Source organism: Adiantum capillus-veneris, chromosome 18 (genome assembly GCF_014529385.1).
Source record: "Adiantum capillus-veneris isolate H3 chromosome 18, ASM1452938v2, whole genome shotgun sequence".
NCBI classification, from domain to species: Eukaryota; Viridiplantae; Streptophyta; class Polypodiopsida; order Polypodiales; family Pteridaceae; genus Adiantum; species Adiantum capillus-veneris.
Window position 1 is genome coordinate 51,566,753 of NC_140948.1, and position 12,226 is coordinate 51,578,978.

The 12,226-nt window shown below is 41.7% G+C and overlaps 2 pseudogenes; both read right to left on the reverse strand.

The window, feature by feature from the left end:
• Positions 1-1,441: 1,441 nt before the first annotated feature.
• Positions 1,442-2,703, reverse strand: LOC147435647 (heat shock cognate protein 80 pseudogene; annotated as a pseudogene).
• Positions 2,687-3,226, reverse strand: LOC147435648 (uncharacterized; annotated as a pseudogene).
• Positions 3,227-12,226: the final 9,000 nt, after the last annotated feature.

Genomic DNA, 12,226 nt, shown 5'->3' on the forward strand with positions numbered 1-12,226 from the left:
TCACCATACTTTAGCGAATTGGATAATTCCAAGACATGTCAGATTGATATCCAAACATTCAAAATGAGATGAATATCAACTGTAATTTTTTATTACAGAAGTACAGATACAAAAATGAGAACTACACCATGCAGACACTCGAGGAAGATATCATGTATGCAATAGCACTATCACACTCCGTTGCCTGCACTCATTAAATGCAAAGTTTGTTAGTCATCTCAAAGCCATAAAACACCTACCAATTCTTCTGCGGATTAGGTCCGTCCATGTAGCTGTCAAGCTTTCTCACCACACAAATGTGGCCGCAATCTACAAGCTGCGCAAAGAGGGTATAGGATGGTAGTTTCCCAATTTATTGGCTTGTGAACAACTCAAGAGTGTTTGGATCACATATCCAACACTTCGCGGGGCACGGCTCACCACACATCCCAATACAAGGATGACCACATTTTAGAGCTTTGCTGCAAGGTGTGTCACATCAAGGCCTTGTGCATATAGAACTGCAAGGAAGACTACAAGAATAGTGTTCACACATCCAAGGACATGGCAATAAGCATGGGACACAAGGGCTCATGCACACAACAATTAAGGCATGGTATCTTGAGGCCATAGGGCTTGCATGGTGCACCACATGGCAACTTGCATCTGTGGAAACAGGGCAAGAGAATTGCACATGGGTGGTTGCAAATGCTCACGTGCTGCTCACCTTGGCACCTTGCACACGTACCACTACAGCTATGCCCAAAAGGCAGCTTATGAGAGCAAGGGTAGGAGCAAGACTACCGCAATCTTGAGGTTAATCGATGGCATTGTATAGTAGCTTTATGGCCGCAGAGCAAGTTCGCATCGACCATCGAACGGCATTGTATTGAGGAGATATGTTCCACTAGACTGCATACCACCACCAGAATGTGACCACAAGGCAAAGTTTGGTGTACCTTTGCATTGCAACTCATAATTTTTATGTTACTGCATTTTGCTTCTGCGACATGACCGCAAGGCATCTGCATGCTGAGAGAGAGAGAGAGAGAGAGAGAGAGAGAGAGAGAGAGAGAGAGAGAGAGAGAGAGAATATGGCTTGAGCCGTTGCAAACCTAGCTGCATGGCCCAATCCCTGCATGGCCCTATCCCTGCATAACAAAAATACATATAACCTATGATCATAACGAGCCATGGGTGCACCAAGATCCAAGCAGAGCATACCAGTAACAGTCCGGACATACATTGGGGGATTTTTACAAGGAAGCCCATAACCTTTACAAAGGAGCTACCATAGTACATAAACTCGATACAGGAACTAACAGGACTTCCATGTGTGCCACCTCCTTGAGAAGACTGCCACTGCACCCCAAGAAGCACACGACTCATACAAACAAAGAGAAGCTGCAACCCGAGCATAAGCATAACAAAAACCAACCTGCAAGACCCCAGAACATCGATGAATGCACAAAATACACAATTTAATTCATGTCCATAGAAATTAAATCAAAAATTACATGGGAAACTAAAAGCCCAAGTGTTCCAATAATTTTGACAAGTGCTTAAGCACCTGCGACCGACATGACACTCTACCCCTACATTCAGTTGTACTTAGTCCACCTATTCCATCTTGCTGCCCTCGGCATCTGCTTCAGCACCAGCATCCATATCCTCATCAACCTCAGCAGAAGGTCCTGCCTCATCATCAATGCTGAGCCCAAGCTTGGGCATTCTGTGGATTCTGTTACCAAAGGTGTTAGGATCATCCAGGCTGAAAACCAGAGGATAGCCAAGCAGTTTCAAATAGGAGCAGCACAAGATCTTTCATAGACTTATCATTCTTGTCTGCATCAGCCCTCTTCCTCAACTCCTCCATGATTGGGTTCTCAGGGCTAATCTCCATAGTCTTCTTCGAAGACATGTAACTAGACATGCTACTATTCCTCAGTGCCTGAGCCTTCATAATCCTCTCCATGCGCGGTCCACCCATGCTCTCCAGTTACAAGGCAGCATGGAGATTCGACAACATGATCTGAGACCATGACTTTCTCCACCCTGTCACCCAATATATCTTTCATTATCTTGCACAATGGATCGAATTTGCTCTTCAGTTCTCATCTTCAGAATCTTCAAGTTTCAGACCTTCCTTGGTGGCAGACACAAGCTTCTTCCCATCAAACTCCTTCAACTTCCCCACAACATATTCATCAATGGCATCAACCATGAACAACACCTCATAGCCTTTCTTCTTCAATTTCTCCAAGAAAGGAGAGTTCTCCATGGCTTTGTTACTCTCACTTGTAATGTAGTAAATATCACTCTGCCCATCTTTCATTCTGGTGACATAATCCTCAGGCTGGTCATCTCATCTCCACTCTTAGTAGAGTGCAATCTGAGGAGCTCAGCAAGCTTCGCCCTGTTTTGGCTGTCTTCATGAATTCCAAGCTTGATATTCTTGGAAAAACCTTCATAGAACTTGTCATAGTCTTCTTTGTTCTCAGTGATTCCAAAGAACAGCTTTACACATTTCTTCACCAGATTCTTCCTAATCACCTTGAGAATCTTGTTCTGCTGGAGCGTCTCTCGAGAAATGTTGAGAGGCAGATCCTCAGAATCAACTACACCTTTCACAAAACTTAAATACTCCGGAATAATCTCTTCACAGTTGTCCACGACGAAGACCCTGTGTACATACAGCTTGATGCCACCATTAAGGACAGCCCATCAAGGACAGCCCTGCTATGACCATCCCCAATCACCAAGACTCCTTGCCCATCATTAGCACACCAACTGGGACCACCTTCCGCCACCACAGCAACCTTAACCGAACGTGAACATGCTTTAGGGGGGGCCATGCCCCTGCTGAGGAAGACCAACGGAGCTGCCCTGCCAGTACGCCTAGGCACACGAAGCCGCCATTGAACTTCTGAGAAGGGAAGCAGCAGCTCTCCTTTCCAAAAATAAGGGCCGATGGCAAGGGCACAGGGCCACACCATGGCTGTCGGGTCTCCTACCCCGAGAAACCCCGCTCCTTGGTCGAGCCCGCCACAGAGAACCACTGCGCCAACGCCTTCAGACGTAACCTTCAGACGGAGTGTGTATAGAGGACATGATGGCGATTGCTCAGTGCCCCCTTCCTTTCCTTCCGATTTCCAAAATTCTTTATGAATTATTGCAAGAGACGGCTCACTACTTCGAGGCACCGTCACAAGTCCCATAGCTATCTAAGTAAATGTCCACTATCTCTCTATCCACGGTCCAATAAAACAACACAGAACTCTGTCCAGGTTTTGAAAAATACACACCAGTTATTTAAATGAGTGCCCACTATCTTATTTCGACCAATCAACATTTTTGACCTATAAAAAAAATGCTTAAAAATACAACTTCATTTTTTGGCCTAAAGGGGCAAAGGCTCAACATTTTTGACCTATAAAAAAAAAGCTTAAAAATACAACTTCATTTTTTGGCCTGTTCAAAGGACAAAGGCTATAGAGATCACTTCTCTTTTTGTTGACTAAAATATGAATAAAATTGAGTTGTATTTTCAAGTATTTTTTGATAGACTTAAAATGTTGATTTGTTGAAATAAGATAGTGGGCACTCATTGAAATGAAGAGTGTGTAAATCTAATGATGGACATGTATTGAGATTTGAAAAATGAAATGAAGATTCATATATCAAAGAAAAGATTTTGTGTTGCCCAATGCCTTAGAGTTGACAGCTTGATATGTTAAATGATAAAGCTTAGAGGCTCCACAAATCCCAAGAGTCACTTTTGCATTTTGAAATTTGAGAAGTTCTTTTACCCATCCTTTCATTTTGAGAATTTCATTCAGAGTTGAAACTTGAGGTAATAACTAAAGTTGTCATTTTTGTTGGTTAAAACTTTATGGAAGAAATTTATTCTTTAGAGCTTTAATCTTTAAAGATTTTTTCTTTTGAGATTTTAAAGCTAATCCAATGAGGAACTTTTTTTTTTTATTAAAAGGTAAAAATTTGAATTAAAGAAAGTGAAAATGTTACATGGATCCACAGGTAGGGAGAGGGTCACCCCAAGACTTTAGAGTTTTAGGACTTACTAACTTAGAACTTTAAAGCTTTTAAAGTGGGATTTACAATTTAGGGATCTACAGTTTTAATTTGTAAAAGGCGCTGTAGAGCTTAAAAATGTAGAATTTTTAAAGTGGGGTGTAGAGCATAGGGATCTAAAGCTTAGGGTGTAGAGCTTAAGGGTGCTTTTTCAATTCAATTCACTATGCTTATGTTTTTTTTTTTAAGCTTAGAGATGGAGAGATTTTAAAGTGGGATCTAGCCTCATATCAAGGCCTAAAATTGACGTTTTTTTTTTTCAAGGGTTAGGTAATAACTAAAGTTGTCATTTTTGTTGGTTAAAACTTTATGGAAAGAATTTATCTTTTAGAGCTTTAATCTTTAAAGATTTTTTTTTTTGAGATTTTAAAGCTAATCCAATGAGGAACTAGATAGTTTTTTTATTAGAAGGTAAAAATTTGAACTAAAGAAAGTGAAAATGTTACATGGATCCACAGGTAGGGGGAGGGTCACCCCGAGACGTTATAGTTTTAGGCCTTACTAACTTAGAACTTTAAAGCTTTTAAAGTGGGATTTACAACTTAGGGATATACAGTTTTAATTTGTAAAAGGCGCTCTAGAGCTTAAAAATGTAGAATTTTTAAAGTGGGGTGTAGAGCATAGGGATCTAAAGCTTAGGGTGGAGAGCTTAAGGATGCTTTCTTAATTCAATTCACTATGCTTATGTTTTTTTTTAAAGCTTAGAGTCGTAGAGATTTTAAAGTGGGATCTAGTTTCAGATCAAGGCCTAAAATTGACGCTTTTTTTTTGTCAAGGGTTATTTTGCCTATCAAAACATGTGCTTTAAAAAAAACTCATGGCATTTGACATACTAGAATCTCAAAATTGCCTATCATTTTTTGTGTTTATATCTTTAAGTTAACGATATATATGAAAAATTATATAAATTGATTGCATTACACAAAGCATATGAAAGGGTACTTGAAAAATTGCATCTCAAGAAGAAAATTTTATTAGGCCTGGCATGATTCCATACATTATGTTTGTGTTTATCCTATCAAAACACCACTTTGATACTCTTCAATCCTTCATCGAGGTCAACATTTATGATGTAATCTGTAAATCACTTTCTCTATGGATCAATATGATTACCATCCTAGTAGTTTTTTGTTTCACTTTCATGTTCTTTATTAGTTTCCTTAATTTGGCAGGCTTTGTGGTTTTATCACTTGTTTTCTATTTTAGTCAACAAAAAGAGAATGCATCGCTATAGCCTTGCCCTTTGGGCAGGCCAAAAAACTCTAGGTCCTCATTGAATCATTGGAGACCTTACTTTAAAAGTTCTACATCTTTAAGTTCTAAGCTTAGCTTTAAAATCTCTAAAAATAAAAATAAAAAATCTTTAAAAGTTAAAGCCCTAAATGATAAATTCTTTCCATAAAGTTTTAACTAACAAAAATAACAACTTTAGTCTATTACCTCAAGTTTCAAGGGGTGAACCAAATTCTCAAAATGAAAAGGTGTCTAAAAGAACTTCTCATATTTCAAAATGAAAAGGTGACTCTTGGGATTTGTGGAGCCTCTAAGGTTTTATCATTTAACATGTAAAGCTCTCAACATTTCATGCTTCCAAAGACAGTCGGCAATGCAAAATCTTTTCCTTCATATATGAGAGTTCATTTCATACTAGATATGAACTTGTTATATCGCGTATGTTCAAGGACTATTTTTAAACTCCTTATATGTGAATTTTTGACAAATAATTCAATCTGTAAAGATTTTTTCCAATTACATTCTATGGTACCCTTTTGTATGTGAAAATGTAAGAGATAAAAATTAATGATCCCTTCTGAGGTACTCAGATGATAGTCGCATAAATATTAAGTGACCCCTCAAGAAATTTGAAGGGCTTGAAGGATGTCCTTGGTGAGACGGAGCCCTATGAGCTCGAAAGGAAAATATCTCTCTCTCTCTCTCTCTCTCTCTCTCTCTCTCTCTCTCTCTCTTTCATTCATGGTCAAAAACATGGATAACTACTCCTTCATTTGCATGCATTTTCTCAAAGTGAAACTATCCCAAGTCGACACAACATGAGCAATTTTCTTTTTCTTTTTTGATCTCTTTAAAGAAATAAAAACTTTTAATTTTATTTAAGAATTATGAATATTGATTTTGAAAAAAACCTCTTGAAAAGATAAAACCAAATATATCTTAAAAATTAAATTCTCATTAAATAATAAAATCTCCACTAAATTTATCTCCTTTTTGTTATGTGCATTCAAACCACTACATTTATTCTATGGAAAGTAGAAAGTCTTTGATTTTGTATTACTAAAACACTTTCTACTACTAAAGAAAAGGACATTTTTTTGACTTTAGATTGACAACCCCACCTTGAAAAGCAAAGTTGCTTGTTATTTCTTACAATCTTACTCTCCCTTTTGCATTTTAGAGAGGTTTTCTTTTAATGAAGGAGTGAGTGACAAGTGGAAGGTCTCTCCTTCCTTGAAAATTTTAAGCCACTTCATATATAGTATAGATTTCAAAACTCAAGACATGTCTATCATTAGATATACACAATTCATTTCAATGAGTGTCCACTATTTTATTTCAACCAATCAACATTTTTGACCTATCAAAAAATGCTTAAAAATACAACTCAATCTTTTTTCTATTTTAGTCAGCAAAAAGAGAAAGCAACGCTATAGCCTTGCCCTTTGGGTAGGCCAAAAAAAGGGAGGACATCTCATTTTAGATCATTAAGTCCACTAACGTTTATGAATCCAACGCAACTCTCGAATTTTTTGAGACAGATAAACATTTAGATTCCAAGAAAACAATACAAAATGTCCACACTTAATTCAACCTTCCAAATTTTGAGAGCCCCATGCTCCCTGGCGCATGGGGGCTCTGTGCTCTAGGCACTCACATTGGAGGCCGAGGTTCCTCAAGCCCCTTTTGCAAGAAACAAGGAAAACAAATGTCAACTATGTCATGGAGTTGTACAAAAGACAAATTACAATGCTTAGTAGTTGTTAATGCCTGGAAATAGGAAGAAAGTGTCATTGCCATGTGGTCTAATTTCTTCCCCAATTCCAAAGCTTTACTAGGGTAAAGGGGTCACTAAAACCGGGCCCCTCTACTAGGACTCGTTGGCCGCTTTTGCTAATATGGATTTTCTCTAGTATTAGGATACACTAAAGCCAATGTTGGGTTGGTTAGCGCAGGGAAGGATTGCATCGTGGCCTGTAGATTGTGAATTCGAGTCGATGTGGTGCAATGGTTCAAATTTCACCCCTCACTGGCTTCTTTTCACGACCTTTTTTTGTTACACATGAAATTTTGTTTGACGTCCTGCATGCTGTCTGCCTTGCCGTTTTCTAGATAGCCTTAACCTGGCCCCTTTACCCTAAGGCCTGAAGTAGGAACGAAGAGCACAATTGCTCATTGGAGGAGGAGGGTCAAAACACTTTACATCCTCGAGGAGGTTCAAGACTTTTGAAAAAAATTGAAGTTTTCAACGTTACTCGCACCCATACTTTGTTTTTTGGCCTACCCCTTAGTGATGGTTTCCCTTTATGCTAATGAAAAAGAGATTATTTTTTTAAAAATCCATTTTTTTTTAAATTAACACTTTTTGGCCTGCCCACATGGCTAAGGCCATAGTGTTTTTGTTGGTGAAAAAGTATCGAGATTGGGTAGACATGTTGGGTGCTTCCCATGATCATGCATGCCTAATGTTTCTCGAAGCTGTGGGCGATGTGGATAGAATCACCAAAAGCTAGAGCCCAGAAGGGAACACTCAAGAAGACAGAGAACTCAAAGCGCGGAACAGGGCTGTGGCCACCTATGGAGAGAGAGAGAGAGAGAGAGAGAGAGAGAGAGAGAGAGATGGACGTCTGATCAATTTTGAGTAAGCTTTGCTCTCTATCACTTTTCTCATCTCTCAATCATGCATGATGATGTGAGGGACTGGAGTCGTAAGGGAAAGCTGCAAGACTTCGGGCAGTGTAAGGGGCTCATGAGTCATGAAAGCAATAGGAGGGTTGTGGAGCCGGGAGAAGGGACACAAGCAGCAGAGGTGCCGATTTATATTAGTAGGGACTCATGGGAAAAGAAAAGCACTGCCTCCTTTTCACAGAGAGAGAGAGAGAGAGAGAGAGAGAGAGAGAGAGAGAGAGAGAGAGAGAGAGAGAGAGAGCGATCAACTGAATTGTCCTCTGGATTGAGTCTCACTGTCTACATGCATCTTTCACAACCTGATCAAACCGTCAGCTCGCCAATGGTTGTTCGTGCCCATAGACAACATACCCAAAGCTTCCAGCCGCTCATGCCAGTTTGCAATTATGTGATGGAGCTTTTGGAGCTGCTTGAGAACTCCCCTCTTCTGAAACAATTATCTCACGCACCTCAGTCCAAGCAAATCTGCCTATATGTATATATTGAACGAGCCTTCGACTCCTTGCTATATATAGCTCAAGGCTCCAATAACTCAGCTAGCAACGCACCCCTGCAACCTAAGCAAACTGAAGGTGTAGTCCATAGCTCGAGAGTCCACCTCACTTGCAGATTGCGCCATGGGGTGTCTGAGGGGACGACCATCACAACCTTTATATGAGCACGCTAGCAGTAGAAGATCATGCCATGCAGAGGTTTTCTCACTTCATGAATATTAACATGGTCGGGAGTTGAAGGAATGCGAACATGGCCGGGAGGGCGAGCAGGTGGGAGAGATGAGAGGGGAGTGATAAAGCCGAGGGCCAAAGAGGATGTAGGTGATTAATTGGCTAGAAAACCCTTATCCAAAGTCAAGCGCTCTCTCTCTCTCTCTCTCTCTCTCTCTCTCTCTCTCTCTCTCTCTCCAGTGGTTAGCTGTAGCAGGCTGTGTGCTGATGGGCACTGTGGAGGGTTACAGAGTTTTGTGGCGGGCCCCTTGGCGAGGTCCTAGACTCGAGCCTTGCCAAGTTATGATGAGGGAAGTAGTAGAGTCATCAGGTTAACGATTGTGGTGGGTAGATCAGTGTCCGAACAAAACGGAGGTTAAGTGTAATCCATTCTACTCTCAATAATTTGAAGGTGGGAAAAACCTAGAACTTTTGGAGGCTTTTAGTGTATTTGATGATGAGCGCAGCACAACCCCTGCCGTCGTCCCGATCTCAGCCCCTGCCTCTTGCGTCGCAGCCCCCTCCGCCTTGCCATAGCTTTCTCTGCCCTCCTCAACCTCATGCCCACCTACACCACCTTTTACATTCCCAAGGTCACCTCCGACACCTGCTCTGCCCAGGCGCCAGCATCTTGACATCAGATGTTCATTTCAGCTTTTAATTTACTTCAGTTTATTTTTTAACCAGACATTGTATTAGATTGTATTTTCATCGACCATTTTGGCCTTTTGAAGGAGGTTAAGAATATCCACCGTGTTTGTATCTCTGTGCTCTCATCAGTCATTTTGGCCTTTTGAAGAGGTTAATATAACGTTTCATTTCATTTCTCATTCTCTCTCTCCCTCTCTCTCTCTCTCTCTCTCTCTCTCTCTCTCTCTCTCTCTCTCTCTCTCTCTCTCTCTCTCTCTCTCTCTCTCTCTCTCTCTCTCTCTCTCTCTCTCGGACAGCGTCTGATGCGGGCATCCTCAGTCATTCAGGTTCATTTTAGCTTTTATTTTGTTTCATTTTATTTTATACCCAAACATTGTATTAAATCCAGTATGTGGCCCTAATTTTCGGAGCAGCTCACATTAGTGGGAATCTTCAGAGATGCGCACTGGTTAATCAAACAGGAAAAGGAACTGGTCGCCATCTGGCGGGCGCGTGTCAGCGCACTGATTTTTTTTTTGGCAGGCATCGCAGGTGAGCTGACTTTTGTGTATGTCGTACAGTCGAGGCAGAGGCGGACTCGTTGCAGTCAAGGAATGCAGTTGCGCAGGGAGTTAGGGGGAGGAGGAGGATATACGTCTGATCTTTCTCTCTCTAGTGCAGGCAGCAACATTGCAACTCTCGACACAGTGCGCGACAGGCTCTAGATGGGCAAGCCCGGATGCATCCAGAAGCTTCTGTGGCTTGTGTCCAGCGTTCACAAGACATCATGCGCACCATCCCTATGCCTACATAGACGATGCCAGGCCTGCTATCCGTGCTGCATATCTCTCTCTCTCTCTCTCTCTCTCTCTCTCTCTCTCTCTCTCTCTCTCTCTCTCTCTCTCTCTCTCTCTCTCTCTCTCTCTCTCGTTTCTTGACAGGGTACATGCCTGCATCCTTCGTCTGCTCGAAAACTACGCACTGTAGAGCACGATGGTGTTATAGATAGAAAAGCAAGCGACGGGGGCGTTTGTGCAAGGTAGGTTGAAAGCCATGCACAATGGTAGAAGGCGTATGTCTCTACTTGCATGTTCTTTCTCACGAGGGGAAATTCAGACGTAAGACAATGACAACGCAGGCGAGAGTATGCTGCACATTTTGATGCAACCCCGAGGTGCATTCAAGACGACATGCAAATAGAACAGAGCGTGTGCACCGACTCCAACTATGAGACGACTGTTCATACTTAAGATATTGAGGGAATCTGCACAGGAAATTAATTAATGGGGTGTCGAATGGACCCAGTATGGGCTAAACTAATACTAAGATTGTATCAGTTTGCTCTCATCGACCGTTTTGGCCTTTTGAAGACAGTTAAGATCCACCAAGCAAATTTGTATCAGTTTGCTCTCACCGATCATTTTGGCCTTTTGAAGACGTTTAATATGACATTTCATTTTCTCTCTCTCTCTCTCTCTCTCTCTCTCTCTCTCTCTCACTCTCACACACACACACACACACACACACACACACACACACACACACACACACACACACACACACACACACACACACACACATATCTTGTGCAAAAGTGTGATGTCTTGGAAGTTGAAGCATTTCTTGATGTTGATCTTTACAAGGCACATGTAGTTTGGTTCTTGAGTGGTACAATCCGAATTGATGGTATTTTCAATATTATTGCCATAAGTCAACATTAAGAATCTTCAATGGGTGCTTCGTAACAATTAATCGTCATGTGTGTCGTTTGCATGCATGCATGCATGTGTGTGTGTGTGTGAGAGAGAGAGAGAGATATCACGTGTAATTCTTAGGTTAAGGATCTTGTTTTGATTCTTAAAGATATGTAAACCTACTAGGAAAATGTCTTGGTTTGCTTCTCGGAGTGAAGTCCATGACTTGGAGAACTTTGATTGTAAAATGTGCACTTCATCGCTATCGAAAGCAGCTAATGGTCTCTCTCTCTCTCTCTCTCTCTCTCTCTCAAGTTGTAGCTCGAACTAGGCCTATGTTTTGCTCTATTTTTTCTTGTTTGATGTGGGTTCCAGCTTTATAAGATGTCACACCTCTTTGAATATAGCTCCTTGTGGTAGGCCTTGTGATTTTATCACTTGTTTTTTTGGCATCCAAGTTGTTGTTCACTCGTACGTCAATTGCCAACATATATATTTAGGCTTCAACAGACAATGGAATCTTCGGAGATACTCCATAACGAAATTGGCAAATCAAGTGGCATCCCATTTGCCAACTGCCCGCCTCCCTCCCCCGCCTGCCACATCAAACCCCATCAAACGTTTCCTTTGAGCTCAAGATGGGTATCCTTCGAGATTCCACCTATACTAATGGGTCAGAATTGTGACCACATACATACTAGCACCTACTCGGTCTAGACGTTGTCATTAACCGGAATCTCACGAGATCCCCTAAACAGCCTCTCTCTCTCCTCTCTCTTCGCCCGCGTGCTCAGAAGCTCCATCGCGACTCAGGGCAGACTCCCCCTCCTCTGGCTCTGCACGTGCCAGGTCGCCTCTTGCTTGAACGCAATCGCCTGCACTCGCCTCCATTGCGACCTCCACTCAGATCGGGCCATGGACCACAACTTTGAACGGGCATGCCTAGATGACCAGACAAGTGAGAACAATGGCTTTGAAAATGCAGGTGTTTTTTCTGAGTGTGATGCATGTATGGAGAATGGGGACAAGCACACAGGCATGAAGAAGCAGGTTTTGGTGGATGTGATGGCGATCATGAGCCCTTAGCGTGGACAAAACATAATGCAAGCACTGCATCCACTCAGGCCCTCTTTGAAGAGGATGAAGCAGAGGGAGAAGTGCAGAGTGCCAATCCTTTTGTTGTTTCTCGACCAGCGTTTGGGGGCA